The 20014-nt window shown below is 35.2% G+C and overlaps 1 protein-coding gene across 3 annotated transcripts in view; it reads right to left on the bottom strand.

Annotated features, from left to right (window-relative positions):
• The window catches only part of LOC141387151 (uncharacterized protein CG45078-like), a 125666-nt gene that overhangs the window by 99946 nt on the left and 5706 nt on the right, over positions 1-20014 (bottom strand). The window lies entirely within an intron of this gene.

Below are 20014 nucleotides of genomic sequence, written 5' to 3'. Positions count from 1 at the left end.
CCCGGAAAAAACTGAAATATGTCTATTCACTGGGAAAACGAAAGTGGGAAAATTCGAGGAACCAGTTTTCCTAAATTTATATAAATAAAAATCAAATGTCGTTCGTTGGTAATGGCATCAGTTGAGAACGGCTGGACCGATTTGGATAATTTTTTCTGTAAAATGTGCGCCATAACCCGACTTGGGTTTTTATGCAAAGAAAATTTCTACAAAAACTTACTTACTTACTTAGTTTGCCCATTACAGAACTTTTGTTCCATAGACCGAACTAAGAAAAGATCTCCATTCCTCTCTGTTTTTCGCTTTACTTTTTGGAATACCGCGCCTTTCCATTTCTTCATCCACTTGTTTGCTCCATCGAAGCTTAGGCCTGCCGATTCTGCGTGCACCGCCATGTGGCATGTATTCATACGCCTTTTTAGCGGGTTCATCAGCGCTCATTCTCATGATATGGCCTAGCCAACGCAATCGTTGCATCTCGATACGTTTAACTATATTCATGTCTTTGTATAGCTTATATAGCTCGTGGTTCATACGACGTCGATATTCACCGTCAACGCAAATCGGCCCGTAGATCTTTCGAAGAATTTTCCTCTCAAACACACCAAGCACTGCCTTATCTGCTTGCGCAAGTACCCATGCTTCAGAGCCATACATTAGCACGGGTAGTATCAGCGTTTTGTATAGTGTTATTTTTGTTTGACGAGATGTGGCTTTGTTTTTAAATTGCTTACTTAGACCATAGTAGCATCTGTTGGCCAATACAATTCTTCTTCTTATTTCACAACTGATGTTGTTTGTTGTGTTTATGACAGTGCCGAGGTAGACGAAGTCTTTAACTACCTCAAAATTGTAGGTATCAACTTCTACAGTTGGTCCGAGCTCTATGGACGCTTTGCGCGTCGACACCATTAATTTGGTCTTTTCGCTGTTTACCGCCAGACCCACTTTCGCAGATTCTGCCTCGACCTTCCTAAAGGTATCAGTTACTTCCTTTACTGATCGTCCCATGATGTCTATGTCATCAGCATAGGCAAGTAACATGTGGCTATTGGTGTAAATTGTGCCATTTCTTTTGACATTTGCATCTCGTATTACCTTTTCCAGCAAAATGTTGAATAGGTCACACGAAAGGCTGTCTCCTTGTCTGAAACCTCTTTTAGTACAAAATTCTTCGGAGAGGTTCTTTCCAATTTTAACTGAGGACCTAGTATCAGTTAAAGTCATCTTACAAAGCCGGATGAGCTTTGCGGGGATACCAAATTCAGACATTGCGTGGAATACCTTTGATCGGAGGGGACTGTCGAATGCTGCTTTATAATCGACAAAAAGGTGAAATATGTCGATCTGCATCTCTTGGGTCTTCTCTAGGATTTGCCGCAGGGTAAATATCTGGTCAATGGTGGACTTGCCAGGTCTAAAGCCACATTGGTATGGTCCAATTATTTCGTTGACCATTGGCTTTAGTCGTTCGCACAATATCCCTGACACTATCTTATAGGCAATAGGGAGAAGACTTATGCCCCTATAGTTTGAGCATACAGTCTTATCTCCTTTCTTGTTGACGGGACATAGGATGCTCAGGTTCCAATCGTCGGGTACGCGTTCTTCCTGCCATATGGCGCTAACTAGCTGATGCATACACCTTATCAGCGCGTCGCCTCCGGTTTTAAACAGCTCGGCTGGTAAGCCATCGGCTCCTGCTGCTTTATTATTCTTCAGCCGGTTGATTGCTGTTTTTACCTCTTCTTGGCCGGGCGGTATACATTCTATACCATCTTCTGGGATTGGATCTGTGGTATCATCGTCTTCGCTACTATTGGATACCAGCAGATTGGAGAAATGTTCCTTCCATATCCTGAGCACGCTATCTGTATCTGTTACCAGATTACCTTGCTGGTCTCTACAGGAGGATGTGCCTGTACCATCTGTTTGATGTTTCACTCTTTGGTAGAATTTTCGGACTTCATTCTGGCTCCTGTACATCTCGATTTTTTCACACTCCCGCTTTTCCATTTCTCTCTTTTTCTTGCGGAAAAGCCGTTTCTCTTCTCTCCTTTTCTCCCGATATCTCTCTCGTGCGCTACGCGTTGCTACTGATTGTAAAGTAGCTCTATATGCCGCATTTTTCTCTTCGGTAGCAGCACGACACTCCTGGTCATACCATGAATTCCTTTGTGGATGTCTCTGGAATCCAAGTATGGATTTTGCGGCTGTTTGCATGGAGTGGGCAATATGTTGCCATTGTGTTGTTATGTTATCGGGACAAGGAGTGCTCGCGTTAAGCAATTGGGCTAGTTGAGTGGAATATGCTGTGGCTATCTGTTGTGTTTGCAGCCTATCGATGTCCAACTTCCGGGTTGAGTCTGTTCGTGCTTTATTTGCAACGTTTAGACGGGTACGTACCTTTGCTGCAACAAGGTAATGGTCTGAATCAATGTTTGCGCCTCGGAACGATCGTACATTCAACACGCTGGATGAATGTCTTCCATCTATCACAACATGATCAATTTGATTACTTGTTCTTTGATCTGGAGACAGCCAGGTGCCCTTATGAATATCGAGATGATTAAATCTGGTACTGCTTACTAACATTTTTTTTGCAGCTGCAAAGTCTATCAGCCTCATACCATTGTCAGATGTTTCACTGTGGAGACTGAATTTCCCGACTGTTGGGCCAAAGATATTCTCCTTTCCAATGTTGGCATTAAAATCGCCTAGAATGATTTTAATGTCATGGGCAGGGCAACGGTCATATGTTTTTTCTAGGCGCTCGTAAAATATATCTTTGGTCTGTTCGTCCTTTTCTTCAGTGGGAGCATGATCACAAATAAAGCTGATGTTGAAGAATTTAGCTTTTATTCGAATTGCAGCCAGTCTTTCATTCACTGGGGTGAAGCTGGATACCAGATGTTTTAGTCTCCGACTAACTACGAATCCGCAACTAAACTCATGCTTTACGTCATGGCAGCTATAATACAGTGCGTCACCTTTAGGTGTTGTCGTGACGCCTTTCCCAATCCATCGTATTTCCTGTATGGCAGTAATATCGGCCTTGTACTTTTCAAGTACGTCTGCCAATGCGAAGACTGCACCTTCTCTGTAAAGAGTGCGAACATTCCAGGTGCAGATTCGCAGATCATGGTCCTTAAAACGTTTGCGGGGTTCGTCAACTTTAGAGGGGTTTGTTTTTCTTTTCTTTCGTTTTTTCATAGTAGGATGTTTTTTCGAGGGGTGGGTTACTAACCCGACGCCCAAACCCAAGTTTTTATCGTTTTTATGGGTGAACGCGCGGCACATGTTAGCTCACTACCTTTAACGGGTGTTAAAGACAGTTCCCCAGGTGACACCACGGGGAGGTCAGTGTCCACTTGAGATGAAAGAGGGACCAAGATAAATCCTGGGCTTTGCCATGTTAAAGCCGGTCAAGACCGTTGCTTGGTATCATTCATCCCCTACGTCTACAAAAACTACTGAACCTGAAATTGTCAGGGAATGTACAGCGATGACCATCGGAGAAAATATGCAACATATTTTGTTGAATTTCGGAAGGGGCGGGGTACTTACCCTCTACTCTATTTCTTTAAAAATGATATTTTTACAATAATTACGAATGTATCGGTTTGGAAATTAATTTACGAGACAATTGTGGTTGTATCTCCGCCCTTATTTAAGCGGGTGGAGTATCTCCCATATACCATTTTTAAAAAAATATGCCATATCTTTATCATATCGGGGCCTAAACATACGACCACGCCTACTGTTTTTAAATGTGTTATATCTCCAAAACTACTAAACCGATTTCCATAAAATGTGCAGCAAGTGCTTAAGGTTTTATTTTATTTTATGAATTACGGAGGATGCGGGATACCTTCCTTTTAAACGCTATATGTATATGCAAAACTTATGATTATATCGGTTTCAGCATTGATTTTGGGAGTCTCCAATCCCAGGTACATATTTGGAGCCAAAATCCCGGAATACTTTTTTAAATATGTTATATCTTGAAAACTGAGGACCACGACAATTCTTTTCAATATATAATTTCTCCAAAACTATCGAACTTAATTTCATGAAATTTTAAGAGAATGTTCAGGAATGTCCAGAGGTCAAAAATGCTATATATTTGTAGACGAATTTCAGGGGCCTATCGTTTTATAATCGCTATATTTGCTAAACTCATGAGTGCATCGACTTGCAAATTAATTTTCGAGACAACGGTGGTTGCGTCTCCGTTCTTTCTTGGTGACCGAAATCCCGACCACTTTTTAAGTACGTTATATCTCGAAAACTAAGGAAACTATTTTCATGAAATTATGTGGAATATGCCATGGTACATGTAGTCATGAATTTCGGAGGTGGCGCGTCATCTCCCCTATTAAGAAAAACTCTATATTTTTACAAATGTCTTTAATGGGGAGTTCAACAGTCCATCAGCCATGAAAAACTAAAAACATATATGTCTCAACAAATGGGATAATTCGAGTTTACCATTTTTAAACTTTTATAATTAGACGAACATCCGACAAAGTCCGTAAGAGAAAAGAAAGATTACAGCAAAATCTGTTGATAAATTTAAAATCCTTAATGAATAACTTGGTTTGACAATAGACCCAAAGAAATGAGGTAGCAACCCCCCATTTTTGAATTGGAAATCATAAAGTCCATAAAAAGTTGACATTAAAACTCAATACGACGGACCAGCAACACGGACCCGGGTCTGCTAGTAAGACAATAAATGCTAGGATGACACACTGGCTATACAGAGGCGTAGACCAATCCTAACATACGCGTCTGTGGTATGGTGGACAGCTATGGACAAAAAATGAAAGGTGAGGATATTGCAAAAAGTCCAAAGAACATGTTGCTTAAGCATTAGCGGGGCAATGTAACAATTTAGGGCTTTAGAAAAAATTTTGTTTACAATGCTAAAGTCGATGAGCGAGTGGATCGGTAGAGACCACCAAACATACCAGCAAAACATACCTATAAACCAAATAGTATCAGACCGCATTCTGAAACTAGTTTACGGATGGGGCTGTGCTAGAGGGGAGAACCGGACTGGATCTATATATCATGGAACCGGAAACGAAAATCTCCCTCCGACTGCCGGATTACAATACGATTCTTCAGGCGGAAATCCGAGCGATAACAGAGTGTCTGAACTGGTTTGACACTCACACAAAGCCAACCACTGCAAACATCCTTTCGGACAGCAAAGCAGCCATCATGGCTATAACAACCAATACAGTGAAATCTAGAACTGTCTTGGAATGTATACAATCTATAAACAAATACTCCCAACATAGCACTGTAAACATTATATGGGTACCAGGGCATATAGGGATTAGGGGTAATGAAATAGTAAACTCTTTGGCAGAACAAGCCAGGGAGCAACCTACAGTGAGCCTAGAAAACGCCAATCCCTTAAAAGCGACGCGTATAGAGCTACAGGCATGGGCAAATGTACATATATCCCTCTGGAGTAGAGAATATAAGGGAAAAAACACAATAATCCTATAGGGGAACCTAGACGAGGACAAAAAAAGGGACTACTTTTACTAAGTAAAAAAAAATGTTAGTAGACTGGCGGGCATCCTCACAGGACACCTGGGGCTACAAGCGCATCTGCACAAAATATGTTGTGCAGAAAACAGCGAATGCAGAGCATGCGGAGAGGACGACGAAACGTTGGAACACTACCTCTGTTATTGCCAGGCCTTCACAAACCCAAGAACCCAGCTACTAAGGAGCGCATAATACAAGTACTCGAACAAATCAGGACAATTGAGCTCAAAAAATTATGAGACTATGTCAATATGAAAGAAATCCTAGACAAACGTCAATAAAATAAACAGGAATTTAACTAATGAATTCATATACTTAATTATACAACCTCATCCTGACCTCAAATCAGAGCGCACAACAGGCCACACGGTCCTGCATCACCCCTCTTTTCAACCTAACCTAAATGCAAGAGCAATAAGTGGGTTTGTTTATATAAGTTTTTTGAGCATAAAAAACGTGGAAAATAATAAGTTGTGGATATGAATAAACATTTATTCCTATGTAAAACTGAAGAATTTCTTCCATACAAATGTTCTAAAAATCTTTTTAAAATTGTTTGGCATATTATTCAAACATATACAGATTGTGTATATTGTTTTGAAGTTTTAGGAACACTCGAAATCCAAAATTAAACTGGCACAAAACTTTACCCAACCTTTCTAATTGAACCATTGCACACTGGTCCCAACCTGCGACAAAAATCGATATCAGCAAATTTCTGCGACAATTCAGCAAATTGTCTCTAAACATATCATATTTTAAAATTCCGGCACTGTTTTTGTAATTTATAACGGTATTTAACAAAACAAAGCAGAATATGTTGACATTTACGTATGATCTCTTAAAAACATTAAAAACATCAGTAAGGTTGTGACTTCTTACAAGGCAAGTATCTCAAAATTGAAAGGATAAAATTATTTTTTTCGAAATGGAAGTTTTATTTTTCTAATTACTTTTACATAAAAATTTGTAAACATTATTCGCATAAAAAATGCTGGAAATCACATTTTTTATAATACTTTTTTGTGGATTTTTTTCCAAGTCCTAAAAATTGAAGTTGAGTTTTACTAACTTCGCCATCCTTCGCCACTCTCCAAATTTTTTGAAGAATGTTGGAAATAGTGTAAATTTTACAAAAAATTTGGTTCCAGCTGCATATATTTGCATTTCCATGTGTGACATTAAAAATACTGACGATGCCTATGACCGTTTCAGTGAATATGCCGTTTTACTGTATTCTAAGTTTTTTCTTTGTTTTGTGTTTTAATTGTTTGTTTTGGTTTTTTTTCTCTAAAGATTTGGACATTTTTGTTTAGCGATCTACTTATGAGTGCATTTTTACATTTGTATATTTTTGATATATTTATGATGCTACATATAATATGAAAAACATATAAAAATGTAAAGTTCGGTAGCACCGAACTTTATTATATCCCCTACCATGAAATATTCTGACCTCAAATGGAATAATTTGTTTACTTTCCTGTCCACGATACCAGTCGGAGACGTTTTTTGACCACTAAGAACTCCAAATGGCAAATTACAACCAATTCGGGCCGAAAATGTTGATACAATCTTCAAAATACCTGAAATCGGGAGGTACCGTAATATGAGGGCTATACCGAAACCTGGACCTAAGACCAGAATTTTTGACGCGGAAAAAGTTTTTGATCATTGTGAACTCAAAATGGCAAATTACAACCAATTCGGGCCGAAAATGTTGACGAAATCTTCAAAATACCTGAAATCGGAATCGGGAGGTGCCGTAATATGAGGGCTATACCGAAAACTGGACCTAAGACCACAATTTTTGGCGCAGAAGGTTTTTGATCATTGAGAACTCCAAATGGCAAATTACAACCAATTCGGGCCGAAAATGTCGATAAAATCTTCAAAATACATGAAATAGGGAGTATATCCGTAGACTATCCCCGCATTTTCACATACAATATCTGGAACATATGACTTATCCTGATGACGTTATTTTGGTTTATAGTACTAAAATACGTAATTTTACAAAGTCCGATCTGGGTTATTTATTTATTTATATTATTTGTTCCCTATATACATATATTCACCATAGATATTCTAAAAACAGTTTGGATCGAGCACACATAATCTTCTGAAAGAATTTATTATGAAAAAACATCAACAAAATATATTTTGTGACCGCAGATAACGAAAATGTGAATAAAAAGGGTAGAATATGGTCCTAAATCATATATAAGAAGCGAAAGCTTCTAGAGATGTTAAATACTATAGCTACAAATTTCTTTTGTTAAGTGACTCATAATGAAATTTGATTTGGAACATTTCTTCTTTTGACACAATCCCCAAAAAGTGAAGTATTTTAGGAGATTTTGACTCAGTATGGAATAAATTTTAATTAAGAGTTTAAAAGTTTAACAAATAATTTCTACCTATAATATCTAATTTTGTAACGTCATTTTCTTAACAAAGTATTTTACTTAGATATGTAGTATGTTCTGGGACTTGCAGTGAAATTTTGTGTTGAATATTTCTTCTTTTAACACCTTTCGTCTAAAACTAAATTTCATGTTACTTTCATGCATCAACTCGAAAAAAGAGCAAAACAAATTTATTCAAAAAATATTTGGGTGTTTTGTTGGTAAAATTGATGTATATATTTTCATGATATACATATTTCATTTATTCAGCGACTTATATTGAAATTTGATGGAGAATATTTTTGACTTTGACGTCTTCTATCTAGAATGAAGTTTTGTGTGACAAAACTTAATAAAATGTTAAAAAAATGATCAAAAAGACCCGTTTAGTGACTCGCATGAGGGTTAATTTTTTCGTAAAAAGATACCCCGCATTGTTGTCAGTAATATTGCCAAAGACACTTTATACCTAAAATGCAAGGATTCCAAGGAATAAGATGTCGAATATTTCGAAACCTGTAAAAATGGGCGGAATTTGCCGCACCTATTTAAGTTACTTCCCGACGTAAACTTTCAAATCGCCGATACACGTGTCTTCTTTTTTCGGTACTCTTTCATAATCTGTGCGGAGTTTCTTGTAATTTTAAAAAAAGTTTAATTTTGTTGTACAGTTTAATTAACGTTTTTTAAATGGAAAATACGTGAAGGGTATGCTTATTAAGATTGTGATAAAGAATTAAGTTAGATGTGATAAGAAATTGTAGGTGTAGACATGTGATGTATTTTTTGTGTAGTGTGTACTGTAGTTTATATGTTTTTTGGAATAGAACTCACGGAATCGCGACGTATCCGCGAAATTATATACATATATGTGGTAGAAGGTAGTATTGAGTACTACATGTGTAAAAAAATTATCCACGTATGGCCACGAAAACCTATAATCTATTAATAGATAGCGTTACACTTAAACATTTGGATATTTTTAAGTATTGGGCTGGGCGGGGAGTTGTACTTGTCAATATGACACAAGTAGTCAAATTTGATAGTAATCTTATACGAGTCATACCAAGCATTGAAATCTTTTATGTTCGAGATCTCCAAATTTAGTAACTGGGACTACAAACACCTACTAAATTTAGAGACCTTAACCTGTAATTATAAATTTTTAAAAAATCGGACGCCATCGCAGAAATCACAATTACTATTGTTTTCTATACCAATACGTCTAATAATCTCTGAGATTTCACGTTTGGCTAAAACCCGTTGTGGGGGAGGTCCCCCGATATAAAAACTACCTTATGATCTATTCTCAGACCTAACGAATCTACAAACAAATTTATGAAATTCGGTCCAGCCATTTCAGAGGAGTTGTACTTCGAACATCATGACAGGACTGAAGAATTTTGCAGACGTATTTTTATGCTCATTATAAACATCGGAACGAAATTTGAAAGCTCCAGCTGCTTCCAGTGACTTGTTGCCTCAAAAACCTGTCATTAGGCCCATAGTGCATTGTAAAAACTTTTTAGTTCTGGACAGGGCTAAACTATGTATGTATGTACATTAGGCCGGGGCGATTTGAAAACCTTAATGGGCCCTTCGCGTTTCTGATTCCTGGGATTGAAGTGAGCAAAAAAGTCTACTGGACCATATGTCTACCGCAAAAATCGAGCCTCCCGATTTTGACTTTAAGTTTTTTATTTGCATTTTTTGGATATTTTTGGCATATAACAGCCAAACCATTGAGATTTGCGACCCAACACAAAGGCCGAAATTGTAGCCAACACAATAGTTAAGAACTCTCTAGTACATCGCGAAATTACTGGAATTCTCCTTCAGGCAGTTTTGGCCTTGATAAAGTGCACATTTGTCGGCAAATATCGATAAATGACATTGTGCTACAAAAGTTGACCAGAAAGGGGTGAATAATATCTTCCGAATAAGCTATTATTTATTCAAATCGGTTAATAAATGGAAAAATTATAGTGGTTGATTCATTCCAATACAATTACTTAGTACTTTAACTGTTTTTTGTTTTGTTCAATACTAATTTTGAAAATTATGAGAAATTCAGATTAAGTACACAGTAATTGTATTGGTATTAATCAACCACTATAATTTTGCCATTTATTAACCGATTTGAACAAATAATAGCTTATTCTCAATGGTTTGGCTGTTATATGCCAAAATATCCAAAAAACGCCAATAAAAAGTTAAAGTCAAAATCAGGAGGCTCGATTTTCGCGCTTGACATATGGTCCAGTAGACTTTTTTGATCAGTTCAATCCCAGGAATCAGAAACGCGAAGGGCCCATTAAGGTTTTTTTCCTTCCACACAAATCGCCCCGGCCTAATGTACATATATTCCCACCGTACCATTGTTATCGAAAACAATATCGTTTCTCAATGGTTTTACTGATATTTTGTTCAAAAATGACACACGAGAATGAATTAAACACGATTCATACATCGCTCAGTTTGTGGTAGTAAATACTTCGTTTTCGAAGTATAGTTAATAATATTTTTGGCGAAAGAATTCGAGTAGGCAATTTTTCGATATTGCGGTGAAAAAACATTTTTGTTGAGTTTTGTATCTTGACAGAATTAACTTTATCTTTGACTTACCTTACTGTTTCTTCTGTTATTTATCTTTTCTGCTTTATATGTTATGTTTCCACAAACTCTATTTTATTATGAGTTATTCGAGAGATTCGATGTGTAATGGGATAGACGTTTGTCTATTAACGGCTAAAATAAATTTTATTCCACTCAAAATTTTATTTTTTGTAAAAAAATATTTTTTTTTAATTCACATAAATCCAAAACGGAAAAAATGAAAAATAATGATATATTGATCATAGACATCGATGAACATCTTTAGTTGTTATTTTAAACCATGTGAGGGTATCTCATTTCGATATTGCATTCGATTCAAAATGAGATAATCTTACTTTATTGGAAACAACGTTGACGTTATTTAAGTAACCTTATTTCATAACTAACTACCTCGCGAAAAATTGTCCGAATTTCTCCATGAGTTGTTGGTATACTCCATAAATGATTTGCATCTCGATTTATTTCGGCAAATGTTAAACAAATACTCAAAAGGAATGGGTTTTAATAATGAACTCAGAGTTAATAATGAACTCATACAGAAATGTGATATTGGCCCACTTTTGACCACAACCTCCATATAGGGTCACCATCCACTTTTCCGTACTTTATACGATTTAATTACCTTTTTCTGTAGAATTACCTGTAACACTGTATTTTTGGGGGAAATCTCCGCGTTTTGGCGGGGTCCACCATGAGGGTGTCCCCAAGAAGTTATTTATTAAAGTGAATACCCCAAAAAAACTTTTTCCTTCAGTTGTTTTCAGTACGGCTCTAAGCTACCATCACAAAACAAATCGCTAATATCACAAAAAAAACATTATATTGAACATACATATAAGAAAGGATAATAAAACTACTTAAAAATATTCCAAAAAATATAAATTCAGCACCTAAAACCGAATTAAACTTTTGGTCATAACTCTTCAAACCGCAGATGTACGCAAAAAGGCTGAACAGTTTTGAAATCTACAGACCCTTGGCTTAATTTTGATACTAGTGGAAAGAATCGTGGAAAGATGCTTAGAAAGTAATTAAAACTTTGAGGAATTCCATACATGTATATTAAATATATTAATATTGACCAATATATATCATAACACAAATATTTGGCACCCCTGAAAATTAGAGGAATTGTTATAAATGGGAAAACGAAGCTTAAGAAATTTGCTAAACCATTCATCATAAGTTAAGGCTTGATTTATAGTCCTTCGTTTCAGAATCTCGCTTATAATAAAGTTTTAGTTCAAATCTAGTAACTCATTTTCCACACATTAGCAGTTGACCAATCGAACTAAAACCCTTTTCAGATTTGGATGACAATACATGAATATGAAACCAATATGGGTCCATTTTTTCCTATAGCCAACATATAGCGGTACCACCCGATTTTTTATCTTAATTTTTTTCCCGAGTTGACTGTAACCTGGCATTTGGAGTTCCGAATGGTACAGAAATTTCCCCACCAAAAATTTTCCAGGTTTTGGTTTAGCCCTCACATAACGGTACCACCCGATTTCAGGTAAATAAAAACACATTTTCATCCTAAATTGACTGCAATTTGGTTGAAGGTGGAAAGGTCTAGTTAATTCGGATGAGGTTATTCGATGGAGTTTGTTCGCGGAATAGTAAAATCTATTTACTAAAACTTAAAAATAAAAAATAATTAAAAAATTAAGTTACAGTGTTTTATTTATAAATGCACTAAAAACTAGAAAATAAATTTTCTCTTAGCCTCAATAATTATATTCTTCATGATATTCCTCTCAAATAAAACGCTTGCATTAAATTAAAAATGGTGACAAAATTAAATGACAATTAAAGGCAAGCGTTCTATTTGAGAGATCCCATCATAAAGAATATACTTATTGAGGCTAAGAGAAGAATTATTTTCTAGTTTTTAGTGCATTTATAAATAAAACACTGTAACTCAACTTTTTTTATTAGTTTTATTATTTCTCATTTAAAAATTTTTTCTCCAAAATTACTTACGTTTGAAAGCTGTTTTCTCCTTAAGTACCGCGAAAAATGGCAAAAATATTTTTAGTTCGAAAATTTTGGAATGTCTAGAAGCAATTTGCATCTTTAAATTTTTAAAATGATGATATGACTTTTTCGATTTTTGTCGCTGAGCGCATCCACTGTGCGACAGCGCATTGGAACATAAGAAAATATTAGTGAATGGTAGGATGGTTTTTTTTAAATAAAGGGCATCCGACTGAAAAGTTTGTAAACTTTCAATATCCTTGGCAGAACTATATTATTGTACATATCATGCTTACAATTTACCTAGCAATTAGTTTTATAGATATAAAAATTTCGTTTAAAAATCAAGGTTCGAGTTACAAATCCTATATAATACATTTGAACATCTTTTATTCGTGCTCTAATATCATGGTGTGCTTTTTGGTTTCGACATCTATTAACCGTGCTTCACCTACATTATCCGCGCTTCATAAGCTCAAACAATATGGGAAAAATAATGTGCAGATTACTTTACTTACAAGAATATTCAAAGTCAAAATCTGTCAGCTGAACAAATTTATAACGTCGACGAATAAGGCTATTTTGGAAGTGTTTGCCTCAGACTTCTAGTTACTGGTTATGAATTATGCATCGAAGGGTACAATACATCCAAGGAAAGATTAACAGTTTTGCTGTTGATGGTAATACGAAAGTGGCAATCCGAGAGCATTAAAAAATGCTTACAACCTTCCAGTAGTTTATAAATCTAATAAGAGAGCCTGGGTAACATTCGAACTATTTTCCGAGTGGATCAAAAACAACTACGAGTATGTATGTGTCAGAAGTAAGATAACATCTACAAAACATAGACTTCATAAGAAGTACAAAATGCTTTAGCTTCTAGATAATTGCCCAACACACCCAGATGAACATGTTTTGACATCTGAAAACCTAACAGTAAAATTTCTTCTACATAATTACCTAATTCAGTCTTTGAATCAAGGGCAAATGCAATTATCGTGAATTATTCATCCAAAAACTGTTGGCTGCAGGTAGTAGACACGATTTCGCCAAGTTTTTGAATATCTACACAGTTTCGTGAACTGCTGCTATATCTTGGGACAATGTAACACCTTAGGAGTTACGTAATGTTTGGAATATCCTGCTTTCCCTAGATGATGAAGATAAGAATTATAATGCTGGGTGGCTTCCGAAACGTCAGTTACATTGTAGTCGTGCATGAAACCAAGGGTTCTTAAATCGAGTTCTATACTAGAGTAATTTTACGAAAATGGAGTAGTGGGGAACTCGATTTAAGAACCCCTAGTTGCATGCAAGACTACAAAGCAGCGTTCGAAAATAAATACTATGGTATTGTACCGTACCGTTCTGTACCGTACCAAGGTGGATAGGTACACTACGATAATGTCCGCTCCGGAACACAAACACTAAAAAATATTTTAGTTATACTGTACCGGAGCACAACGAAAATCGTACTGTACCGACTGCGGTACAGTAGAATTAGGCTAATACTATCGTGTTATAGGTCCGTGTTTATACGTTCAAACTGGAATGGAAAATTTTCTTCTCAATTTCTGTTAAAATTTCCTTCCAGTTTATACACGCAAATAATGTTTGTGTCAATTTTCTGATTCTTCTTCACACTCATTTTCTCGTGTGATCATGCAAAGGCAGTACTAAGGCGATATTGCTTATAGAAATTAAATTAAAATTCTATAGAAATTAAATAGACACATGTATATGTTTACTATTAATTTTTACAGATAATTTTTTGTACAATAATGAAAGAAAATGCAAACTAGAAAAAACGTATCACACATGAAAACAAAATTTAAGATTTAATGCGTTATGAAAATGTTATATTCATGTATTTCTAAATCAGTTGAAAAATTTGAGAAAATGTGGATTTCATCGATTGGACCATGCGGGTTTTAGAGAATTTTCGTGAAAATTCGCCTTTGGCCGCATACAAATTACTATGGAAACAAAGATCGCCCGGTTGACACCTGTTAACTTTAACCGATCGTCATAAAATTGCATATATAAGGTTTTTGCATATATAAACTGTTGGTGTGAACTGTGTTTGAAATACGTGTTGTAAAATATATGATACAAAATACCACTGAAACAATATGAAATAAGCATTTTATAGTTTCAGAATGTTCCGAAGAATTGTTGAGAACATTATTTGGACGATTTTTGCAACAGGTTACTTGCTCCAACTCCCAACATGTTAGCAGCTACTGGCCAGAATTCCAGAAATTATGTAAAATTTTCTATATTTTATTGATTTTGATGTCCTATATCGAGTTTTTCTTGTACTATATGTTAAGCAGATAAGTTCTACCTCTTTAGGGCTACAATATTGCCAATGACAGCTGGGCTAAATTCCTATTGGTTTTTGAGATAAAGGCCCGATAAATGCAAAAAACTGTAGTTTTAACCCGAACTGGACATGACAGGACAAAACCCTACTAGGGTTTTTGTAGCCTCAATATGTACTTTTAAAAAATGCATACTAGAAGTTGTTTGCATTTTCAGTGTTGCATAGTGCTATTTTGGCCGGAAAATGTAAATAAAGCTTTCAAAGTTACCAAAATCGTGAAGTACCGTGATATGGGGGTAATACCAATATGTGAAAATATAGCTAAAATTGTTCGTCTGACCTCCTGAAACATTTAATTTTAACAATACTACTATTTTCTGTATGAAAAACAGGTTAGAGTCCTCAAATTGGTAAAAATCTTCCAAAAAATTCCACAAATCGGGTGTATCTCGTATAGAGGGGCTGTATTAAAATTGCATCTACGCCCATAATTGTCCGTAGATATGCTGTATTCTCATATCGAAGACTAAATACCAAATTTTAGTCATTTCGGTAGGATAATGTGGCTAAAACTTTTATAATACCGAAAATAGTGTAGTAACATTATATGGGGACTATATTAAATAGTTTTCTACCGAAAATTCCTTGTGGACAAGTTTTATACCCGTAGGGAAGACTAAGTATTAAATTTAAGCCACGCTGGTGCGATTATTTGGTAAAATACTTCAAAATACCGAAGAACTATATCGACAATTCTTTAAAGACATGTTCAGCTACATCGTAGGATAATTTGGCTAAAACCTTTTGAAACAACAAAACAGTACCATTCTATATCAAAACGTAGAACTATACGGACGATTCTCCGCAAGAGTGTTTCATACTACCAATGGAGACTAAATACTAAATTGTAGCAACTTCAATAAGATAATGTGGCTAAAACCTTCAAAATCAGCAAAATCGGGAGGTACCGTTCTGTAGTGGCTATGTACATATATCAAAACGTGAACCTGTACTGATAAATTTCGGGAGAAAAGTTGTATACCACCATCGAAGACTTAATACCAAATTTCGTCCATTTCTGTTTGATAATGACGCTGAAACCTTCAAAATACCGAAAATCGGGGGCTATATAAAAACGTTTTTACAAATTATTAAGCTCTATCTTAAATATTGAGAGCTATTTCCTGATTTCAACCGACGGTTGCTGTTTACTTCAAACATTTAATAGAAATGCCGTTTCAGATGGATGGATATTACACATTCATGCACTTAATTTATATAAGCATGGATTTAATTAAGTATGTTAACATTTTCTTCGACTGCGAAACAGTACGATTTTTATATCCTCCACCATAGTATGGAGGGTATACTAAGTTTGTTTTTCCGTTTGTAACGCATTGAAATAATCATTTGCGACCCCATAAAGTATATATGTATATTCTTGATCAGCGTAAAATTCTGAGTCGATCTACATGTCTGTCCGTCTGTGATAATCACTCTAGCATCCACAAAAATGGTGATAGAACGCTGAAATTTTGGGAAGATGCGTAATTTGTTTGCAGGCAGGTCAAGTGGGCTATATCGGTCCACGTTTTGGAGTAGCCCCCATATAACGGTACCGCCCGATTTCAGGTATTTTGACACAGTCACATTTTCAAACGGAAATAGCTATAATTTGACATTTAGGGTTCCTAGTGACCAACAAACCTATATTCCAAAGGATATGGGCATAGGTCCATGTTTTGGTATAGCCCACATTAACGGTACCTCCGAATTTTCGGTATTTTGAGAATTTTAGCTACAATTTTTACCCGAACTAGCTGTAATTTGACATTTGAAGTTCTCAGTGGCCATCAAACTTCTCCACCAAACATCGTCAACATAGGTCCATGTTTTGGTATTGGCCCCATATAACGGTACCTACCGATTTTTAGAATTTTAGCTACAATTTTTAGCCGAACTAGCTGTAATTTGACATTAAAAGTTCTCAATGGTCATGAAAGTTATCCACAAAAAATCCTCAACATAGGTCCATGATTTTGTATAGCCCCCATATAACGCCACCTCCCGATTTTCGGTATTTTTAGAATTTTAACTACAATTTTTAACCGAACTAGCTAGAACATGTGAGGTTCCCAGTGGTCACGAAATCTACTCAACAAAAATTGTCAATATCAGTCCATGTTTTGGTACAGCCCCCATATAACAATATTTTGACGATTTTAGCTATAATTTTTAACCGAACTAACTGTAATTTGACATATAAGGTTCTCAGTGGGCCCGAAACTTCTCCACTAAAAATCGTCAATATAGGTTAATGTTTTGATGTAGCGCCCAAATAACAGTACCTCCCGATTTTCGGTACTTTGAGGATTTTCGCTATATTTTTTAACCGAACTAGCTATAATTTGACATTTGAGGTCCTCAGTGGCCACGAAACTTCTCCATCCCATATAACGGTACCTCCCGATTTTCGGTATTTTGAGGGTTTTACCTAAAATTTTTACCGAACTACATAGCTGTAATTTGACATTTGAATTATCAGTGGTCACGAAACTATGTACTTCACTAAAAATCATCAACATAGGTCAATTTTTTTTTTTTGGCATAGCTCCCATATAACTGTTCCTATAAATTTTCAGTATTTTGAGGGTCTACATTGTTTGATGGAACTACCCTCAATTTGACTTTTTGTGGTTCCGTGCAATTATAAAACTTTCCACCAAAAATTATAAAGATAGGTTGACGCTTTGATATAGCCCCGTAGGTGGTACCTTTCACCTGACTGAACACATTTTTTAGATTAGATTAGATAATTAAGGCAAAGGGAGTATCTATCCATGGTCGAAAAAATTTTCCACCTTAAATTGTGAAAGGACACTAATTATTCCATTTTAATTAAGACTATTTTATGGTGGAGAGTATAAATAACGACTTTTTACTTTTTAGTACTCCGACTGTGATTTTTTGTTGGAACATGTAAAATTAATCTCGTTCATGCTAGTGATTTTATAATTCAAGAATGTTCACCCTTTTTTACAAGTTATATATGTCTAAGTGCCTGATCAGGTAACCAACATTATATTTTCTACTAATTTGCTCAATTTAAAGATTGATAAATTTAAATAATCTTGTATTTTACTTATTATACTTGCCTTTTTGCCAAGAAAACATATAAAAGAATTCATATTTCCCCATAAATCACAAAACACACATGTGTGGCACATTAGCGGTGCACAACGATTTTTTAGTGTACCGACTGCGGTACACTACGATTTTCGCTCTGCTCCTATACGATACACTAAAATATTTTTTAGTGATACGGTACCTGGAGCGGTACGTTATTTTAGTGTACTGTTTATTTTCGAACACTGCTACAAAGCAACTGACGTTTCGGAAGTCTGCCGCTGTTATACAATCTGACATTGTAATACCGCCAATATGATGATGATATGATATGATGATGATATCGCGGCCGATACTATTGTATCTAAAGTTGACATACATACATATGTATTTTCTCAAGCAATAGAAGGATTTAGTATTCTATTGGAATTTCTTGAAAACAATAGTATTCCAGAAAAGATACAGAAGAAAAGAATGCATACGAAAAAAACAAGCAATATTGCATAATTAATTTAAATAATTATACATATGGGCAATTACGTAGAAATTTAATATATGTATGTTTGAGTATATTTGAGTATTGTAATGCGTGAAATGTTGTTCTGCAACACAAACTTTAAACGCGTTTCGATATAATTAACTGTCTTAATACGATTTAACGAGTGGTTAAAATAATTATTTGCGCGGAAACTTTAAGGTAAAACATACGGAAACAGGTTTTCGTCTGTTATTGTCCAAAGAGAATGAATGAGAATACACATCAAACATTAATTAAGTTTGCAATATATGTACTATAATTTTTTGAATTTTCACTGTAACAGGATGTTGACATTTTGAAGCAAAAATATAGGGTTTTTGAATTTTTGGTCTAATTCGAACGCGCAACTAGATTTGAACGCGTAATCTTCATAGGATCACAACAATTGCACCCAAAGTCACAATTTTAGTTCGTAAATTTTTCTAAAAAAACTGTTTTTAGGATCATAAATTCACAACTGTCATCCAAGTCTTGAATCTAATAATCCATGGCGCGTACAAATCCACCCACTAGATCGCCGGATATGATACCCTCAAATTTCGAAAATTTGCAAAAAATGTTTATGAAAATATCGCGCAATAAAATGAGATTTGTATCTGTCATTTCTGCTTAAATAAAAGGTGCTAATATATATATATATATATATATATATATATATGTATATATATATATATATATATATATATATATATATATATATAAACTATCTCCAAACCGTAGATATAATAGATTTTTTAATTGAGTGTAAATGTACTTCGTGAAAATTATGCGGATGCGCTTAAAGTAATATAATAAAAAACTTTATTTCAATTTTATGCTACAATTGGAAGTCCATGTAAATTAATATAATGATCTGACAATGTTCGCCAACAGGAAAACTATAAGACAAAAATTAGTTGCAACAGAAACGGATAGAGAAAGTACTCTAAAATTTTTTTTCAACTTTTTTCTATAAAACTATAAAATAACAAAATTAAAATAATATAATAATTTTTACTTGTTGTGTATTTATTTCAGCTAAAGTCCATATTTTGTTGCTTCAAAATTTGAAGAAACAAAATCTTTAACAGTGGGTAATGAAATTGATTACTACGAGCGGAGGCAGAGAAGACTATAGTTTCGGAAGCAGCCAAACTTCCTCATCAGTTCTCTTAACCGCTGACTCTGTATCGATAAACAGGTCAATAAGAGTGACCAGAAAATTAAACAGAACGAGAAATTTTCTGTATCCTCCTAAATCTGTTGACCGCACAATTGAGTCAGAATAATCAAAATCATATACCCACTACTGTTTTTTAATGCTGTCTTTGCATCGCAAAGAAGACAAGCATAAGTAGTGTTGTTTGCAGTAAGCAGAGATCACAACAAAATGTTGTTTTTGCTTCATGCGTAGTCAACAAGTAAGGCCGTGCTGATTGCCTGTTATTGTTGTTGGCTTTGTATTGTTGG

The sequence above is a fragment of the Musca autumnalis genome, unplaced genomic scaffold (genome assembly GCF_047663935.1).
Source record: "Musca autumnalis isolate F117 unplaced genomic scaffold, ASM4766393v1 scaffold_1, whole genome shotgun sequence".
Lineage (NCBI taxonomy): Eukaryota > Metazoa > Arthropoda > Insecta > Diptera > Muscidae > Musca > Musca autumnalis.
Note: the sequence above shows the minus strand (reverse complement) of the source record. Positions and strands in the feature narration are given on the sequence as shown.